Source organism: Oncorhynchus keta, chromosome 14, assembly GCF_023373465.1.
Source record: "Oncorhynchus keta strain PuntledgeMale-10-30-2019 chromosome 14, Oket_V2, whole genome shotgun sequence".
NCBI classification, from domain to species: Eukaryota; Metazoa; Chordata; class Actinopteri; order Salmoniformes; family Salmonidae; genus Oncorhynchus; species Oncorhynchus keta.
In genome coordinates this window covers 68,772,435-68,791,149 of record NC_068434.1, presented here as the reverse complement: position 1 = coordinate 68,791,149, position 18,715 = coordinate 68,772,435, and positions in this window count along the sequence as shown.

Sequence of the window (18,715 nt, the reverse complement as noted above, 5' to 3'; positions counted from 1 at the left end):
TTTTTCTGCAGCCTTTGTTGAGGAATGGAAAAGGATGAATGTCCTTCACTCGTCCCCTGGCCACGACGTGGGAAATCATCCGGAGCGACTTCATAAACTGGGATGAAATATTCAGGAAGAGGGGAAACATTAAGAGTTTTAATTTGGCTGGAATGGTGGCTCCATTCGTGCACTGGGCACCTGGGATGAAGATTAGAGAGGAGGGGGCTGATACATGTAATCTATCTTGACTGTTGATGAGCGCTGTCCTTCCCTTTTTCATTGGAATTAAATATGTGTGAGGAGAGGGCATTTGTTAAAACCCCACTTATTCAACAAATTCTTTGTTCCTGATCATTTCACATCAGAACTACTCTTTGCTAGTAATTTCAAATAGGATATGGTCCAATTATACATTTTTAGTACCCTAACTATCAGTCATATTACATCCAATTACCCCATCACTTGTTACAGATGAAAAGTGATGCACCATTCTCTGAAACCCCTCAGAATAGTGTCTAACTAGGCACTGCAATATTAACCCGGCTCTGTATGTGAAGGGCCAGCAAACTATTAACCAAAGGTTTTTCCTACCAATGGATGTGAGTTGTAGCTATATCAGATCTTGATCTGCACTTTGTAGTTTGTAGAGATTTTGATATCTGCATTGTTTTGGACAGTTGGCTTTTGACTGTAGAGGTCTGTCAGGTTAGTTCCTTAGAGAGAAGGGAAGAGAAGGGAAGAGAAGGGAAGAGAAGGGAAGGGAAACTGCAGTGTTTGGGTGCTGTGATCTGTTTCTGAAACGCCTCGGGTCTGCTGAAAACACAGATCCAGACTGCAGTTAAACACAAAGCAACACACACACACACACACACACACACACACACACACACACACACACACACACACACACACACACACACACACACACACACACACACACACACACACACACACACACACACACACACACACACACACACACACACACACACACACACACACACACACAGGCGTAATCTCCCACCACAATCTTGGCTGATAGCAAACTACAGATTGAGAGGAGCAGAGAGGGGAGATGGGAACACTGCCTTACCTCTCGCCCTGTAAATCAGACACAGAGGCAGAGACCAACCTAACCAAACAACGCACACTGCGTTTACCTGCCATCTACACCCAGAGCAAGCACCATGGCCTGTACTCTATCACTGTGGAAATAACAGGAAAACATAGTCCCGTAAGCCCCAGTCTGGGCTCAGCTCATATAAATGCTGTCGTTTATAAATGTCAGCAGGAATATTCCAAAGCACTGGATCTCCCAAACATAAATCTTCTTCCGTTTGATCACACCTACGGTGGTATTTAAACAGATATTACTTGCCTACCAACATCACTGGGAAATTATATTTGTTTGGCCTTTTGTCAGAATAGGTGTAAAATCTCATCTGATTTGATATGTAAACTACAAGTGTTAAGACATTATCTAAATCACTGATACGTAGGACTCCATCAAGGATTCCCACAGATGCTCTGTGCACATTGCCTTACTGTATTACATATTTTGTAAAGCGATGTAAAATTCAAAATATTAAATACTAAATTAAAGTACAAAATCCTAGGATAATAATGTAATATTAGTGTAAAATGACCTCAGCATCTGCTTGGGATCATTTCCCATAACCAACAGCCCTAGCAGCCAGTCTTCTCCTTAGTGGTGGAGTTCATGGTGGCTGATGCCAGCCTGCCTGCTCCAGCCCAACTGAGAGATCATGCTGGTTCTGACTGTGACAGAGAGGGGTTTCCTGCTCATCATGCTGGGTCTGACTATGACAGAGAGGGGTTTCCTGCTCATCATGCTGGGTCTGACTATGACAGAGAGGGGTTTCCTGCTCATCATGCTGGGTCTGACTGTGACAGAGAGGGGTTTCCTGCTCATCATGCTGGGTCTGACTATGACAGAGAGGGGTTTCCTGCTCATCATGCTGGGTCTGACTATGACAGAGAGGGGTTTCCTGCTCATCATGCTGGGTCTGACTATGACAGAGAGGGGTTTCCTGCTCATCATGCTGGGTCTGACTGTGACAGAGAGGGGTTTCCTGCTCATCATGCTGGTTCTGACTATGACAGAGAGGGGTTTCCTGCTCATCATGCTGGGTCTGACTATGACAGAGAGGGGTTTCCTGCTCATCATGCTGGGTCTGACTATGACAGAGAGGGGTTTCCTGCTCATCATGCTGGGTCTGACTATGACAGAGAGGGGTTTCCTGCTCATCATGCTGGGTCTGACTGTGACAGAGAGGGGTTTCCTGCTCATCATGCTGGTTCTGACTATGACAGAGAGGGGTTTCCTGCTCATCATGCTGGGTCTGACTATGACAGAGAGGGGTTTCCTGCTCATCATGCTGGGTCTGACTATGACAGAGAGGGGTTTCCTGCTCATCATGCTGGGTCTGACTGTGACAGAGAGGGGTTTCCTGCTCATCATGCTGGTTCTGACTATGACAGAGAGGGGTTTCCTGCTCATCATGCTGGGTCTGACTATGACAGAGAGGGGTTTCCTGCTCATCATGCTGGGTCTGACTATGACAGAGAGGGGTTTCCTGCTCATCATGCTGGGTCTGACTGTGACAGAGAGGGGTTTCCTGCTCATCATGCTGGGTCTGACTATGACAGAGAGGGGTTTCCTGCTCATCATGCTGGGTCTGACTGTGACAGAGAGGGGTTTCCTGCTCATCATGCTGGGTCTGACTATGACAGAGAGGGGTTTCCTGCTCATCATGCTGGGTCTGACTGTGACAGAGAGGGGTTTCCTGCTCATCATGCTGGGTCTGACTGTGACAGAGAGGGGTTTCCTGCTCATCATGCTGGGTCTGACTATGACAGAGAGGGGTTTCCTGCTCATCATGCTGGGTCTGACTATGACAGAGAGGGGTTTCCTGCTCATCATGCTGGGTCTAACTATGACAGAGAGGGGTTTCCTGCTCATCATGCTGGGTCTGACTGTGACAGAGAGGGGTTTCCTGCTCATCATGCTGGTTCTGACTATGACAGAGAGGGGTTTCCTGCTCATCATGCTGGGTCTGACTATGACAGAGAGGGGTTTCCTGCTCATTATGCTGGGTCTGACTATGACAGAGAGGGGTTTCCTGCTCATCATGCTGGGTCTGACTATGACAGAGAGGGGTTTCCTGCTCATCATGCTGGGTCTGACTGTGACAGAGAGGGGTTTCCTGCTCATCATGCTGGGTCTGACTATGACAGAGAGGGGTTTCCTGCTCATCATGCTGGGTCTGACTATGACAGAGAGGGGTTTCCTGCTCATCATGCTGGGTCTGACTATGACAGAGAGGGGTTTCCTGCTCATCATGCTGGGTCTGACTATGACAGAGAGGGGTTTCCTGCTCATCATGCTGGGTCTGACTGTGACAGAGAGGGGTTTCCTGCTCATCATGCTGGTTCTGACTATGACAGAGAGGGGTTTCCTGCTCATCATGCTGGGTCTGACTATGACAGAGAGGGGTTTCCTGCTCATCATGCTGGGTCTGACTATGACAGAGAGGGGTTTCCTGCTCATCATGCTGGGTCTGACTGTGACAGAGAGGGGTTTCCTGCTCATCATGCTGGGTCTAACTATGACAGAGAGGGGTTTCCTGCTCATCATGCTGGGTCTGACTATGACAGAGAGGGGTTTCCTGCTCATCATGCTGGGTCTGACTATGACAGAGAGGGGTTTCCTGCTCATCATGCTGGGTCTGACTATGACAGAGAGGGGTTTCCTGCTCATCATGCTGGGTCTGACTATGACAGAGAGGGGTTTCCTGCTCATCATGCTGGGTCTGACTATGACAGAGAGGGGTTTCCTGCTCATCATGCTGGGTCTGACTGTGACAGAGAGGGGTTTCCTGCTCATCATGCTGGGTCTGACTATGACAGAGAGGGGTTTCCTGCTCATCATGCTGGGTCTGACTATGACAGAGAGGGGTTTCCTGCTCATCATGCTGGGTCTGACTGTGACAGAGAGGGGTTTCCTGCTCATCATGCTGGGTCTGACTATGACAGAGAGGGGTTTCCTGCTCATCATGCTGGGTCTGACTGTGACAGAGAGGGGTTTCCTGCTCATCATGCTGGGTCTGACTGTGACAGAGAGGGGTTTCCTGCTCATCATGCTGGGTCTGACTATGACAGAGAGGGGTTTCCTGCTCATCATGCTGGGTCTGACTATGACAGAGAGGGGTTTCCTGCTCATCATGCTGGGTCTGACTATGACAGAGAGGGGTTTCCTGCTCATCATGCTGGGTCTGACTATGACAGAGAGGGGTTTCCTGCTCATCATGCTGGGTCTGACTATGACAGAGAGGTTTCCTGCTCATCATGCTGGGTCTGACTATGACAGAGAGGGGTTTCCTGCTCATCATGCTGGGTCTGACTATGACAGAGAGGGGTTTCCTGCTCATCATGCTGGGTCTGACTATGACAGAGAGGGGTTTCCTGCTCATCATGCTGGGTCTGACTGTGACAGAGAGGGGTTTCCTGCTCATCATGCTGGGTCTGACTATGACAGAGAGGGGTTTCCTGCTCATCATGCTGGGTCTGACTATGACAGAGAGGGGTTTCCTGCTCATCATGCTGGGTCTGACTATGACAGAGAGGGGTTTCCTGCTCATCATGCTGGGTCTGACTATGACAGAGAGGGGTTTCCTGCTCATCATGCTGGGTCTGACTGTGACAGAGAGGGGTTTCCTGCTCATCATGCTGGGTCTGACTATGACAGAGAGGGGTTTCCTGCTCATCATGCTGGGTCTGACTGTGACAGAGAGGGGTTTCCTGCTCATCATGCTGGGTCTGACTATGACAGAGAGAGGTTTCCTGCTCATCATGCTGGGTCTGACTATGACAGAGAGGGGTTTCCTGCTCATCATGCTGGGTCTGACTGTGACAGAGAGGGGTTTCCTGATCCTCCTGTGATGCTGTGTGTTAATGTCCTCTGTGTGCCAGGCCTCCATGGAGTGGATTACGCCCACCACTAGAGAGGAGCAGACTGGAGGCCTGTGTTCTTAGGAGAGATCCTCTCTGTAGTGTGCCTGCCTGCCTGCCGACACACACACACTCCCCTGAGAGGGCTGAGAGGCACTGGCCTTCCTCTCTTCATGGTAGATACTGTACGTCTACATCACCCAGCAGGCCGCTCTATCGTAGTGCATTCCTAACTGTGGAATGTATCCCTACTTACAGTGGAATAGATCTTACCCTACACAGTAACTCATATGCCCACAAAGCCAACTTTTACTCACCTGTATGCTGTCCATTGTACTTTGGCAACAACTCACACATTATTGTCTAGCAGCTGTGCCCACCTGTAGACAAGTATTAGCCAAGCTTAAGGTGGTTTTAGTTCAGCATTGGAGAGCTCTGTGCAGCACATGTAGGCCTAGGTTTGGAATGTGGTTATGATCCTCTAGTTGGGGGAGTTTACAATGAGAGCCCTGTGTTTTGCGCTAAACCCACAAACACTGAGGCACTATAGGGTCAGTGTGCCAACTCTCCTACAGAGTAAAACACAGAGATCCATAAAAGTCTTAGTTGGCTGTGTTAAGCATCACACTGTGTGGTGAGCGTGGATCGCTCTGTTAACACCCTGTATGTGGTGCCTCTCCCTCCTCCTTCTCCTTACCATGCTCCTTCCCTCCTTCCATAACCCCCCCGTTTAGAGCACAAGCCCACTCAAAGACAGAACCATACATTGAACCGGAGGCTGGAATGTGGATTGGGGCTGGAGTGAAGGGGATTTGTTTTTAAACTATTCATTATTCTGTATCCATTAAAAAAGTACTAATATAGTTCTGTAAACTAAAAACACAGTAAATGATGCAACCCTGTAGATACGCTGTCTAAATACTATTGTGAAGAGACACATTCTAATAATATAAATGTATTACATTTGTAAAGCGCTTTCCATTATACGAGAATAATGTCAAAGTGCATAAAATAAAATAGAAAATAGAAAAACTAAATAATTATATCTCACCATATCATGAAAGCAACAATCAAAGTCTAGGAGGAAGGCCATAATGATAGGCCAGCCGATAGAGACAAGTCTTAAAGCCTGCTTTAAAAGCCAACATATAGGGGGCAGCTGTGTGGGTTTTTCCCAAATCAATCCGGAACACACATTCACGCATCAGACATGTCACGAGTCGACCTCCTTGCTGACAGCCAATCAACACTGTATTGTTGTGAAAATGGAAACTGAAATATTAGCGTGCCCTTGTGTGAGGGACAAGGTTATTTGGAGGGGTAAGTGAAGGATGCCAGGTGAGGCTGGTGAGGGGCTGTCTGGAGGCTGGTCAGAGCTGTGTGTTACGGTGTTATACGATGGCTGTGGCTCTGCATTGGTCCCACCCCTGTCCTCTGTCAACACACCTTCAGTACACAGCTAGCTATGGTCAGCTCATATCCATACTGTGGAGCTGGGGCTCTGCCTAGCACCTTGTGCCTAGTAGACTGACTGCCTACTGCTGTGTATGACTGGAGATATGTGATTTGGATAGCGGTTGGTAATGGATTTTTACATGTGTGTATGGCTAGGGGTTTGGTGATGTGTTGAGGTCCACATGTTCTGGTGAACATGCATGGGGACAGATGCACTTAGATGTTATCGAGAGAGAATGTGTATCTCTTTTTAATGATTCACATTGAATTACTATGACAGTTCCATTAAACAATCGCCAGAATATAACTGGTATATATTTTTTCTAATTGCCAAGCTGTATGTTATGCAATAGATTGTTATTCATTATTCTATGAACTTGTAGTTCCGCATAGTGATGATGGCGGACACAGATGTGTGTTGCTAGTACATGTTTCTCACCTAGCTGGGCTGCAGTACAGTGAAGACTGTACTGTGGGCTTCCCTGTCCTCTCCCACAGGGTAGGGATGCTTATAATGCAGCCCATATTAAGGCAGAGTGTTTCCCTATAAAGGCCCGGCCTGGATAACGATGCTTGAACAATCACTCGCATCTGATCAAGACTTATGGCGAGAAGTTTGCCTTCTGACTTCATTTCCTCTCAGCGTCGCAGTGCAACGGCGTTCTCTTTCCCGTGATGGAGTGTTTGGAAGCTGTGGATGAAGTAGCTGAGGTACATTTGTTCAATGAGGCGTCAAGAGTCCAGCTTTTCCAGGAGACGGAATGAATTGTTTTAAATAAGCTGAGTGTGTTGCAAACAGCCTGCGCCTCTCTCTCTCTCCCACTTTCTTGTCCCGTCTTTAAGCTCACGCTGACATTTCGCTTGTGACAGTGTGAGTCTTCAGTTACCACCTGTTCCATGATGTCATTCTGCCATTCAGGGACCATTGTCCTCTAAATGGCAACATTAGCCACTTCTCTCTCTGTGAAAGACATCTGTAAAGTTTTGGAAAGTTTAGGCCTGTACAAATTAGACTGTAAAAAAAGAGTTTGTTATTCACCACTAAGAATAAGCCATGGAAATGCACTTAGTGGAAATCCCTGCTCTGTAACTCATTTAGTGACGTCTCATTTTAAACCTCTCCGGCTGCCATCAGAGCTAATGTTTCTGATTATTCAACTTTTTCGTGACATTATTAAGTTATTTGTGAAATTCCCCAAGCTGCTTAGGATAAATGACAAGAAGCGGTATGGAAGAAGCATGGACGTTTTTGATACAAAGTGTTAGGGAGAACAGTCACACCGAAAATGAACTTGATGGCTTCCTCGACATGCTCCATATTCTGACAGCAGATGGACTGCTAGATACAAAGCGGCCTGATACTCAGGCATCGTCCCCATTTAAATGTCACTGTTGAAATAAAAACGTATTACTTGAATGTGATTCTGATGTAGACATTAGCATGGATGGAACTGTTGGAGTGGCAAACCTTGTCTGCGGAACAGGAATGAATGAAGGAGGTGAAGGATAGAAGTACTGAGGAAATAGAGAAATATAATGATGGAGTGATATTTATTAGAAAGCCCAGTGAAGAACCAACGGATTCTGCGATTACAGGATATTGTTTCTTGGACTTCTGAGAAAAATGAAATAGTACTCATTCAAAGAAGTCAGAATGATTAACAGGTCTACCAGTGTAGCAATGCAGTGTGTTCCTCACAAAAGAGACTTCCTCATCACACCATTGTCTAAAGAGCTTCTGGAATCTTCCCACCCGAAAACAAGGTGCCACTCACCACAGTCTGTGCTGAATATCAGTCTTTCAATTCTTCCGTTTACTAGGCTACATTCTCCAGGTAGTACATACTAGGCATTTGGCTTATGACACCTTACTAAGTAGATACCTATTGACCTCAAAAGGAACACATAAAACACATTACATCAGGTATAATGGTCCCCATGTTACTAAACATGTCTGTCTTTTGCCTCTGATTTCATGTAAGGGCATGGTGTGGTTGTGTTTCCACCGAGCAGAGCTGCCCTGTTTCACAAATGGCCAAGTGGAGGCAGCATTCACCACTCACTGCCGTGCCCTACACACACTCTTTTTGGCAGCACACTGTCGTGTCTTTGGCTATGCCGGATTAAGTGATATGACATGCTTTTCTATAAAATAATTTCTCCTTAATTAATATTACCTGATTGAGCTAATCATGTAAATGTAATTAACTAGAGAGTCGGGGCACCACAAAATAATATTTATAGAGCTGTTATCTTCCGAATAAACTCTTAAAGACCTAGTAATATTTTACATCAATAGCAGTCAATATTAATCATCATCTTCATGCAGTCTCATCTGAAAGTTGTAAATTCTTGGTTATCTTCACGAACCCTGGCTAACAAGTTGAATCAGCAATACAAAATTGGGTTAAATTATTTATATACGAAATACCTAACTAATTACACAGAATTACACATACACACAATTAATCATAACTTGATTACAACTTACGTCATCAAACGTCCCTAGCGGGCGGAACAGATATGACAGCTGGTTACACAAAAGAAAAGGGGCTGGGTTTGAGTGAAAGAGGGTGAAGGCTGAGGAACAAAGGACGAAGCTGTGCTATCGTAAATACAATATCTTATGCATTCTAAATGACCACCCATTTGGAAAAAGAAAATGCAATAAATATTTACTCTGAGCTGCGCTTCGGTAGGTTGGTGGTAGATGGAAGGCCGTGCTGCCCAACCGAGTCTTTTGTCCTTTGAAGAATGTCTCTAAACTGGATACGTTGTAGTAACGTCATTGTGTGATGGACGGGATACTCTGTCTGTTCCTTCCTAACCTTCATTTGCAGCTGCTGTTGCTAACTCAACAGCTAGGAGGTATCATTTCTGTAGTTTGAAAAGTTTTATAGCCCATGTCCCTTCACAGGGGTGGGCCACTGATTGAGCAGAGCCCTACCTTATGAAAACCCAAATCTCACATTTTAGAAGCTAAAATCACATTTCATCCCATCACGAATCATTTCATATTCAAACATTTAAATTGAACAACAATTCCATGTGAATCCGATAACTCTGATGTGTAGACTTTCCACTGTTGAGTTTATGTCATCTTATCATTGATGAGAATGTCTCAGATGACAACCGAACTGACATCATATTCATTAAGTACCACCGCATATGTTCAATTGGTCGGATTACCAGAATATAGCACATTTCCCCCCACCTTCTGATGTTCCCAGAATCTCTATGTTAACCAAGGGGTTTGCAAATGTAACATCAGTAGGGTAGAGAGAGGAAAAAGGGGGAAATTGGTATTCATGACTGTCATAAACCTACCCCCAGGCCAACGTCATGACAACACCTTTCTCACACACACACCTTACACATAATATACACTTTCCACTCAGAGGTAATTTTAAGTCTGCATTTTTTTAGTGCCCCGACTTCGTGAGGTGTTGTTTCAGTCCTGACGTATTTAGAGATCCTACAATTACCAAAGATATCCAATCATTATTGCTAATGACAATTAGTATATGTTTTTGTGGTCTTTTCATTAATAGAATTTCCAACATAATTGGTAAAATTCCTTACTGAGCATTGTAGAAAATATTAAAGCATTAATTCCAGTTCCTATTAACTATCCCCTTACAGAGGGTTAAAGATATTTGTTGTTTTGCTTTAATGATTTGGTCAGTTTTAATTGTGAGTAATGCTGTGTACTTGTATTTAATGCACTAATGTGTTCTGATAGCATGAGGTGTGTTTCTCCCCCATTGTGGTATGGGCATGGCACTTTACTTATTTCCACAGAGAGAGAGAGAAGTAGCTAAAGTAGTGTATGAAATGAAACATTTGAAACAAGTGTTACACTTAGCAGTGTCAGGTAATAAGCCAAAGACTCAGCAGCCATGAAATACCTGTCGACCACACGCTTTCCTATTTGAGTGAACTGCGGTAAAGAGGAACAACTGTTTTCAGTACACTTTGTAACTAGTCTTCCATAAAGCCTGACCTTATGAGGAGAAAATCAATATGCTCTTGAAAGTCATAGGCCTATACAGTGAACATATTAGCAGGTTAGTTGTCTATAAATAAAAGACTGGAAATGGCTAATACTACTACTACTACTACTACTACTTATACTACTACTACTACTACTACTAGTACTACTAAAAATAATATCATTGTCAAATCGGTGTTATTGGTGTTCTAGCTCCAACTCTAATACTAATGTACTACTACTACTACTACTGTCAAATCCGTGTAATTGCCATACAGATCATTTGCTGTTTGACTTCCATTCAGTTCAAAGAGTAATTGTTATTTTTATGATTGAAATAATAAAATTATTAATTGCATCCAATTGTATTTGCATGCAAATTCGTTCCAAGATAAACTGCTATTTTAAGACCAGGCATATAGTAGTTCAGCACAGCACAGGCATCACTTCATATGTCCACAGATGTACATGAGTATGTGCCTTGTTTTCTCCATGTCTCTGTGTTGTACGGGGGGATGACAGGAATGATGGTCTCTGGCCACTAGTAGACAGGGGACAGTAGAGACAGAGTTTTGAAGGGCTGTGAGTGAAACACACAACACACACACACACACACAATGACCCCTTAAATGTGATAGGGTGCCGTTTATTGTTGGCTGGAGCGGTAGGGTGGAGGGATGGAGGGACTTGGGGAAGCTGGCCAGTGGAAGCCTGCAGAGAGAGGCATCAGTGAGGTGTAGTACTCTCTCTCCACCTCTTCTCCATTGTCCTTCCTCCAAGCTGCATTTGAACTTAATATTCCATGAAATAAGGCAGCCCATCAAGCCATTGTAATGGCGTCATTCTCCCTCCCTCCCTGTCTCTCTCCGTGGCAGTATCTCAACCCCACTACTTTTTTTTCATTCCCTCACCCATGAGCACATTTGAAACCAAACTGTGTCGTATTATTTTTTTTCCCATAAAAATTCTTTATCCTTTTTTTCCACCAGTGTTTCGATTATTAGGATCCATTCTGAGTGGCTGACACAGGCCCTTTTTAGAGCGGGAAGACAGCTTTTCAATTCCTAATAGGCTGTTCTTTTCTGAGCAGAATGTGTTTGGGCGCTCGCTCTCCTTCTCTCCTTGTTTTTGCATGCTTTTCTGTTCTCTTATGTTCTTTCTCTCTCAATTTCTCTCACTCACTCACATGCACTCTATCTCTCTCTCTCTCTCTCTCTCTCTCTCTCTCTCTCTCTCTCTCTCTCTCTCTCACTCACTCACTCACTCACTCACTCACTCACTCACTCACTCACTCACTCACTCACTCACTCACTCACTCACTCACTCACTCACTCACTCACTCTCACGCACACACACCCCCCCACACACACACACACACACATGCAGTCACGCACACACACATACTCTCATGCACTGATTTGTTGTGTCAAGCTGTCAGGGCCCCAGATGTCATGTGATTGTGTGTATTACCTACAGCTCTGTGTGACGCAAACATGTCACATGCAACAACCGCTGGCTTCCTATGGTTCCTCCTGGATCCTTCTTGGCCTCGCTTTCCAACTCAATCTCCCCAGAGAGGCCAGGTCTTCTGCCATCACAGCGAGAGGGAAAAAGAGACAGAACGAAAGAACGGAAGAAAGAGAGAGACAGAGGTGGAGAGCGAGAAACAGAGAGATACACAGAAAGAGACAGGGAGAGAGAAAGAGGGAGAGAGAAACTAAGACTGAGCGAGAGAGACACAGAAAGAGAAAGGAAAGAGAGAGACAGCTAGCTATGGTAAGACAACCTTGCCTGGCAGACAGTCTCCCAGACAGGCTAGGGAGGAGGAGAGTTTCCAGGCTGTCTGCCCCTCTTTACTGGAAAGAGAAAGGGTCTCTTACCCTTCTGTCTGCTGCTCCAGGTACACACACTCAGCAGCTGTGTGACCCAGTAAGAGAGAAGTACTGCTAGGTTCTGGAAGAGGACACAGCCTCCTACCAAACTCCCTCTATAGTGCTGAAGTAATCTGTACATTGGAGATTATTGTGATGGAATTACCAACATAAAACAGGGAGTCCTTCATTATGTTGTTCATAAAACAGGGAGTCCTTCATTATGTTGTTCATAAAACAGGGAGTCCTTCATTATGTTGTTCATAAAACAGGGAGGCCTTCATTATGTTGTTCATAAAACAGGGAGGCCTTCATTATGTTGTTCATAAAACAGGGAGGCCTTCATTATGTTGTTCATAAAACAGGGAGGCCTTCATTATGTTGTTCATAAAACAGGGAGGCCTTCATTATGTTGTTCATAAAACAGGGAGTCCTTCATTATGTTGTTCATAAAACAGGGAGGCCTTCATTATGTTGTTCATAAATCAGGGAGGCCTTCATTATGTTGTTCATAAAACAGGGAGGCCTTCATTATGTTGTTCATAAAACAGGGAGGCCTTCATTATGTTGTTCATAAATCAGGGAGGCCTTCATTATGTTGTTCATAAAACAGGGAGGCCTTCATTATGTTGTTCATAAAACAGGGAGTCCTTCATTATGTTGTTCATAAAACAGGGAGGCCTTCATTATGTTGTTCATAAATCAGGGAGGCCTTCATTATGTTGTTCATAAAACAGGGAGGCCTTCATTATGTTGTTCATAAAACAGGGAGGCCTTCATTATGTTGTTCATAAAACAGGGAGTCCTTCATTATGTTGTTCATAAAACAGGGAGGCCTTCATTATGTTGTTCATAAAACAGGGAGGCCTTCATTATGTTGTTCATAAAACAGGGAGGCCTTCATTATGTTGTTCATAAAACAGGGAGGCCTTCATTATGTTGTTCATAAAACAGGGAGGCCTTCATTATGTTGTTCATAAAACAGGGAGGCCTTCATTATGTTGTTCATAAATCAGGGAGGCCTTCATTATGTTGTTCATAAAACAGGGAGTCCTTCATTATGTTGTTCATAAAACAGGGAGGCCTTCATTATGTTGTTCATAAATCAGGGAGGCCTTCATTATGTTGTTCATAAAACAGGGAGGCCTTCATTATGTTGTTCATAAAACAGGGAGGCCTTCATTATGTTGTTCATAAAATAGGGAGGCCTTCATTATGTTGTTCATAAAACAGGGAGGCCTTCATTATGTTGTTCATAAATCAGGGAGGCCTTCATTATGTTGTTCATAAAACAGGGAGGCCTTCATTATGTTGTTCATAAAACAGGGAGGCCTTCATTATGTTGTTCATAAAACAGGGAGGCCTTCATTATGTTGTTCATAAAACAGGGAGTCCTTCATTATGTTGTTCATAAAACAGGGAGGCCTTCATTATGTTGTTCATAAAACAGGGAGTCCTTCATTATGTTGTTCATAAAACAGGGAGGCCTTCATTATGTTGTTCATAAATCAGGGAGGCCTTCATTATGTTGTTCATAAAACAGGAGGCCTTCATTATGTTGTTCATAAAACAGGGAGGCCTTCATTATGTTGTTCATAAATCAGGAGGCCTTCATTATGTTGTTCATAAAACAGGAGGCCTTCATTATGTTGTTCATAAAACAAGTCCTTCATTATGTTGTTCATAAAACAGGGAGGCCTTCATTATGTTGTTCATAAATCAGGGAGGCCTTCATTATGTTGTTCATAAAACAGGGAGGCCTTCATTATGTTGTTCATAAAACAGGGAGGCCTTCATTATGTTGTTCATAAAACAGGGAGGCCTTCATTATGTTGTTCATAAAACAGGGAGGCCTTCATTATGTTGTTCATAAAACAGGGAGGCCTTCATTATGTTGTTCATAAAACAGGGAGGCCTTCATTATGTTGTTCATAAAACAGGGAGGCCTTCATTATGTTGTTCATAAAACAGGGAGGCCTTCATTATGTTGTTCATAAATCAGGGAGGCCTTCATTATGTTGTTCATAAAACAGGGAGTCCTTCATTATGTTGTTCATAAAACAGGGAGGCCTTCATTATGTTGTTCATAAATCAGGAGGCCTTCATTATGTTGTTCATAAAACAGGGAGGCCTTCATTATGTTGTTCATAAAACAGGGAGGCCTTCATTATGTTGTTCATAAAATAGGGAGGCCTTCATTATGTTGTTCATAAAACAGGGAGGCCTTCATTATGTTGTTCATAAATCAGGGAGGCCTTCATTATGTTGTTCATAAAACAGGGAGGCCTTCATTATGTTGTTCATAAAACAGGGAGGCCTTCATTATGTTGTTCATAAAACAGGGAGGCCTTCATTATGTTGTTCATAAAACAGGGAGTCCTTCATTATGTTGTTCATAAAACAGGGAGGCCTTCATTATGTTGTTCATAAAACAGGGAGTCCTTCATTATGTTCATAAAACAGGAGGCCTTCATTATGTTGTTCATAAACAGGAGGCCTTCATTATGTTGTTCATAAAACAGGAGGCCTTCATTATGTTGTTCATAAAACAGGGAGGCCTTCATTATGTTGTTCATAAATCAGGAGGCCTTCATTATGTTGTTCATAAAACAGGGAGGCCTTCATTATGTTGTTCATAAAACAGGGAGTCCTTCATTATGTTGTTCATAAAACAGGGAGGCCTTCATTATGTTGTTCATAAATCAGGAGGCCTTCATTATGTTGTTCATAAAACAGGAGGCCTTCATTATGTTGTTCATAAAACGGAGGCCTTCATTATGTTGTTCATAAAACAGGAGTCCTTCATTATGTTGTTCATAAAACAGGGAGGCCTTCATTATGTTGTTCATAAAACAGGGAGGCCTTCATTATGTTGTTCATAAAACAGGGAGGCCTTCATTATGTTGTTCATAAAACAGGGAGGCCTTCATTATGTTGTTCATAAAACAGGAGGCCTTCATTATGTTGTTCATAAAACAGGAGGCCTTCATTATGTTGTTCATAAATCAGGGAGGCCTTCATTATGTTGTTCATAAAACAGGGAGGCCTTCATTATGTTGTTCATAAAACAGGGAGGCCTTCATTATGTTGTTCATAAATCAGGGAGGCCTTCATTATGTTGTTCATAAAACAGGGAGGCCTTCATTATGTTGTTCATAAAACAGGGAGGCCTTCATTATGTTGTTCATAAAATAGGGAGGCCTTCATTATGTTGTTCATAAAACAGGGAGGCCTTCATTATGTTGTTCATAAATCAGGGAGGCCTTCATTATGTTGTTCATAAAACAGGGAGGCCTTCATTATGTTGTTCATAAAACAGGGAGGCCTTCATTATGTTGTTCATAAAACAGGAGGCCTTCATTATGTTGTTCATAAAACAGGGAGTCCTTCATTATGTTGTTCATAAAACAGGGAGTCCTTCATTATGTTGTTCATAAAACAGGAGGCCTTCATTATGTTGTTCATAAAACAGGGAGTCCTTCATTATGTTGTTCATAAAACAGGGAGGCCTTCATTATGTTGTTCATAAAACAGGAGGCCTTCATTATGTTGTTCATAAAACAGGGAGGCCTTCATTATGTTGTTCATAAAACAGGGAGGCCTTCATTATGTTGTTCATAAAACAGGGAGGCCTTCATTATGTTGTTCATAAAACAGGGAGGCCTTCATTATGTTGTTCATAAATCAGGAGGCCTTCATTATGTTGTTCATAAAACAGGGAGTCCTTCATTATGTTGTTCATAAAACAGGAGGCCTTCATTATGTTGTTCATAAATCAGGGAGGCCTTCATTATGTTGTTCATAAAACAGGAGGCCTTCATTATGTTGTTCATAAAACAGGGAGGCCTTCATTATGTTGTTCATAAAACAGGGAGGCCTTCATTATGTTGTTCATAAAACAGGAGGCCTTCATTATGTTGTTCATAAATCAGGAGGCCTTCATTATGTTGTTCATAAAACAGGGAGGCCTTCATTATGTTGTTCATAAAACAGGGAGGCCTTCATTATGTTGTTCATAAAACAGGGAGGCCTTCATTATGTTGTTCATAAAACAGGGAGTCCTTCATTATGTTGTTCATAAAACAGGGAGTCCTTCATTATGTTGTTCATAAAACAGGGAGTCCTTCATTATGTTGTTCATAAAACAGGGAGGCCTTCATTATGTTGTTCATAAAACAGGGAGGCCTTCATTATGTTGTTCATAAAACAGGGAGGCCTTCATTATGTTGTTCATAAAACAGGGAGGCCTTCATTATGTTGTTCATAAAACAGGGAGGCCTTCATTATGTTGTTCATAAAACAGGGAGGCCTTCATTATGTTGTTCATAAAACAGGGAGGCCTTCATTATGTTGTTCATAAAACAGCCGTCCTGTTGCAACGTTCCATCATTATCTGCAATGTTGTCAATTTGACTTCTTTCCAGTGTGAGCAGAAACCAGAATGTTATAGAGCTAATAATAATGTTCCTGTGTTTGAAGTGCTTCGTGAAATATGATGATTTATGTTTGTTTTGATTAATGAGGTGAGAGAGTGTCGTCAGTATGAGTAGTGAGAGCAGGGTTTGTATGGTTTGTGTGAGTGATGCTAGGGTTTGGCTAGCCTAGCGTAGAGGAGGTTGGTTTACCTCATCATTTCAGGCAGTTTGAGTCCTCTCCATTTCCCACAGAAATAACAATTAGGCCAAATGGTTGACTCATTAAATATCTCAAACTAATCCTGGTTGAGTACAAATGTGAAAAATGGCTAAAGCTGAGGTAAGAATGAGTGTAAAGGAAAATATATTCAATGGTCTCAAAATAGGGATTTTTGAAGGGGAAATGATGACTATAGTGCTATTGAAGGCAATTAATTTTTTTATTATGTAGGCCGTTCTCATGACAGTTGGGAATCATTTGGTAATTGCCTCCATGTTCCTTAATTTCATCAAATGATTGTCATTATGTGTATAATTTCTGGAGGTCAGATGGCATTGAGGAATTTGCTGGATCATGAAATCTGAGCAGAGTGAGTGAGGGAAATGGAGTGAGTTTACCTCTCTCTCTCTCTCTCTCTCTCTCTCTCTCTCTCTCTCTCTCTCTCTCTCTTCTCTCTCTCTCTCTCTCTCTCTCTCTCTCTCTCTCTCTCTCTCTCTCTCTCTCTCTCTCTCTCTCTCTCTCTCTCTCTCTCTCTCTCTCTCTCTCTCTCTCTCTCTCTCTCTCTCTCTCTCTCTCTCTCTCTCTCTCTTTTTCTCTCTCTTTCACTCTCTCTCTCTCTCTCTTTTTCTCTCTCTTTCACTCTCTCTATGTCCAGAGTTATGCTAACAGTCTCCCTCAGAAGGTAGGGTTACCACACTCTGCACCACTCACAGCCTCCCACTATCATCACCACCACCTTGTGTTTTGGAGAACACACATAGAATCACAGAATACAGACATTAAAACAGAATTAACAAATGTTTAAAAAAGGATTGAACTTAGTAGGAAAACAATAAAATTTGTTGAATTTGTTAGAAAAGTCATACATTTTCCTAAGATTATCATGACATGAACAAAATGCATCAGTGATTCGTATTTTCTTTCATCTTTTGAAAGAGGCAACTGCACAGGAACACCCCTGTCTGTGTGCACTAGCACTTAGTGTAAACGTTAGTGATGATGCTGATGTCATGACAACCATCTTCTGGTAGATGGAAAGGGTTTCCAAAAAAACTCAATTAAATGTTATTTACAAAGTAGCCAATGCCTACCTGGCAGAATGATATCATGATTATTAACCTTTATTTAACTAGGCAAGTCAGTTAAGAACAAATTCTAATTTTCAATGACGACCTAGGAACAGTGGGTTAACTGCCTGTTCAGGGGCAAAATGACAGATTTGTACCTTGTCAGCTCGGGGATTTGAACTTGCAACCTTTCAGCTGCTAGTCCAACACTCTAACCACTAGGCTACCCTGCCACCCCATTTGCATCAATCCAGTTGCCATTTGTTTTATAAACTCTGCAACCACATCAGTACTACAGAAACATTGTTAAGGGCTTTTTCAGACTGTACAGTTTTAGCCGTAATATGCCGGGCGGAGGACTTTTAAAATCGCATCATGGCTGAGCCTCTCACAATAAACGACCATCTTTCCTGTAGTTTTTTGTCTTGCCATCGTAATGGTTCACACACGTAACGATGTGGCACAGACGGGGAGTCACACACTCGTGAGGAATCTCGATACCACACTGTCTCGACAAGGATGTGATTAGATAGCTAGACCAGAGCAGAGTAGGTAGGGGGTGCAGCTCAGCAGGGCCTGTGCCACTTCCTGCCCCTGTCCTCCTTCCTGCACTCTGCCTTACTCAATAACTTCTTTCTCCCTCTCCTGGGCTGTGCATTCTTCCCTGTCCAGAGCATTCCTGGCATTATGAGCTGTCGGCCCACGTTCCGGGCTCAGTGGGAGCTGGGGTTGGAGGTAAGGGA